Source organism: Littorina saxatilis, linkage group LG8, assembly GCF_037325665.1.
Source record: "Littorina saxatilis isolate snail1 linkage group LG8, US_GU_Lsax_2.0, whole genome shotgun sequence".
Taxonomy (NCBI): domain Eukaryota; kingdom Metazoa; phylum Mollusca; class Gastropoda; order Littorinimorpha; family Littorinidae; genus Littorina; species Littorina saxatilis.
The window spans coordinates 28303302-28306483 of NC_090252.1; positions in this window are offsets into that span (position 1 = coordinate 28303302).

The following is a 3182-nucleotide window of genomic DNA, read 5'->3' on the forward strand; positions in this document are numbered from 1 at the left end:
TTGGACAATTTCTCAGATAAGTTTACCATCTGCATCATATACGTGTTTGTCTGTCTGTTCACTTATAAGACCACTTGGTTGACCTGCAGCGTTGAATGTAACGTTTTATTTTGTCATAAGTTAAGCGATCAATAACATACCTTTTTTTGTTCCCATGTTATTTTAAAGTGCAACAGATGGACTTAGAATACGCACATGTCAGGCGCTTTTGCGCGCTTGTCCTCGGGGTGATTGGTCAAGCGAGACAAAGTAGCTGTCAAGTGGCTGTCCCTCATAAAGATGGAGGGCGGTGATAGCTGTCTCTAAGCTGTTGTCAGTCCGACACGCTTGATGTGGAGTGTGACTGCATGACCACCGAGTCTTTTTGTTTGTTTGTTCGTTCATGGGCTGAAACTCCCACGGCTTTAACGTGTATGACCGTTTTTACCCCGCCATTTAGGCAGCCATACGCCGCTTTAGGAGGAAGCATGCTGGGTATTTTCGTGTTTCTATAACCCACCGAACTCTGACATGGATTACAGGATCTTACAGTAGTGGGTATGTTGCGGAAGGGTGTGCTGATATTGAACTTCAGTTGTGTTTTGTAAATGTCTATGTATCAGTGTATCATGTCTTGCCACACACATGCCACATTTCCTTGTATTGATGAGGAGTGTGACTGCATGACCACCGAGTGACTGCACGGCTAATGGAGAGATCACTATCCACATAGATCCGAAAAAACAGATAGACTGCCAACGTTCGAAAATTCAGAAGCAAACAACAAGAATTGTATGTTATTAGAACGTTTAGTTTATGACAAATCAATTGCCTCACTTGTGTCTTCCGAACGATTTTTTTTTTAACAATTTCTCAGGTAAGTTTATTCTCTCTTAAGCAATCCTTGTACCTACAGAAAAACCCACTATCTTTTGTTTGTTTGTTTGTTTGTTCGTTCATGGGCTGAAACTTCCACGGCTTTAACGTGTATGACCGTTTTTACCCCGCCATTTAGGCAGCCATACGCCGCTTTCGGAGGAAGCATGCTGGGTATTTTCGTGTTTCTATAACCCACCGAACTCTGACATGGATTACAGGATCTTACAGTAGTGGGTATGTTGTGTAAGGGTGTGCTGATATTGAACTTCAGTTGTGTTTTGTAAATGTCTATGTATCAGTGTATCATGTCTTGCCACACACATGCCAAATTTCCTTGTATTGATGAGGACAATAAAACTTCTTGTATCTTGTATCTTGTATCTTGTATCTTTTTCGTGCGCACTTGGTCTTGTGCTTGTGTGTACACACAAGGGTGTTCGGACACCGAGGAGAGTCTGCACACAATGTTGACTCTGAGAAATAAATCTTTCGCCCAACGTGGGGACGAACTCACGCTGACAGCGGCCAACTGGATACAAATCCAGCGCGCTACCGACTGAGCTACATCCCCGCCCCCACTATCTTTTAATAATATACGACACCTATACATGCACAGCCTGCACAACCTCACAAACATGACCCATGAAACCGAATATTTTAGTCCGATAAGGGTGCCAGGTTAATTGCACGGAAAGTTTTAATGAAATGACATGGGAATTAACAATAACAATAAGAATAACAACACTAAAATGTGACATAAAAATGGAAAATTTTCTTCGGCCTGCAAACGATGAACGTTTTAGTTTGGGTGTGAAAACTGTGGCAACATTTTTTTGTTGTTGTCGCTAAGTTTAAATTGTTCGCTATCGCTTTTCCTCAGGTGTGATATTTTGATTGTTGACTGCATGGTTTACATATCCACAATAGAATCTTTCACATTTCATCAGTGATGGTTGTGTGGAAAATCTGGTACCCCATACTCAAGTTTCAGTCGTTATATTATCTGGGACATTTAACGTTAAAGCCTGTCCTTAACTGGGCGAAGTCGACTTCGCGAAGCTGGTCGCACGGAGCTTCAGCACTGAGTTTTCGGTATAAAGACTTCGCATAGTCTTCGCGAAATCGACTTAATTGGGGCTCAAGTGGACTGGGTGGCCGAGTGGTAACGCACTTGCGCACGGACGCGAGAACCCCCCGCGGGTTAGGGGGAGTCCCATATTGGTTGGGACGAGAAAGAATTTACCCGATGCTTCCCAGCATGTCGTAAGAGGCGACTAACGGTTCTGTTTCTCCTTTTACCCTTGTTAAGTGTTTCTTGTATAGAATATAGTCAATGTTTGTAAAGATTTTAGTCAAGCAGTATGTAAGAAATGTTAAGTCCTTTGTACTGGAAACTTGCATTCTCCCAGTAAGGTCATATATTGTACTACGTTGCAAGCCCCTGGAGCAATTTTTTGATTGGTGCTTTTGTGAACAAGAAACAATTAACAAGTGGCTCTATCCCATCTCCCCCCCTTTCCCCTATCCCATCTCCCCCCTTTCCCCGTCGCGATATAACCTTGAATGGTTGAAAACGACGTTAAACACCAAATAAAGAAAAAAGGAAGCGAGAGGTTGCGAGTTCGACCCTGGGTCAGGGCGTTAGCAATTTTCTCCCCCCTTTCCTAACCTAGGTGGTGGGTTCAAGTGCTAGTCTTTCGCGATTCGGATGAGACGAAAAACCGAGGTCCGTTCGTGTACACTACATTGGGGTGTGCACGTTAAAGATCCCACGATTGACAAAAGGGTCTTTCCTGGCAAAATTGTATAGGCATAGATAAAAAAAAATGTCTACCAAAATACCCGTGTGACTTGGAATAATAGGCCGTGAAAAGTAGGATATGCGCCGAAATGGCTGCGATCTGCTGGTCGATGTGAATGCGTGATGTATTGTGTAAACAATTCCATCTCACACGGCATAAATAGATCCCTGCGCCTTGAGTCCGAGTCTGGAGATACGCGCGCGATATAAGACTTCATATAATAATAATAATAAAGGACCGCCTTTAGCCCTATTGTATTTGTTGTTTCTGACCTCAGCACCCCGGGCCTCATCCTGACCTCAGGTCAAAATGAGTTCGGCTCATTCTCTCCCTCACAGCTGGATGCCTTGAGTTTCCTTGTCTGGCAAGGAAACCGATTTTTTGTTTTACATATCTAGAGCTTTTTGTAATGTGTTATGGATATAAGCAGATTCGCGATGGTCGATAATGATTTTTCTTGGTGTTGTGTAATTTTTGAATTGCAAAGGAATTGATTTGTAAGACAGTTTCAAGGAAGCTATT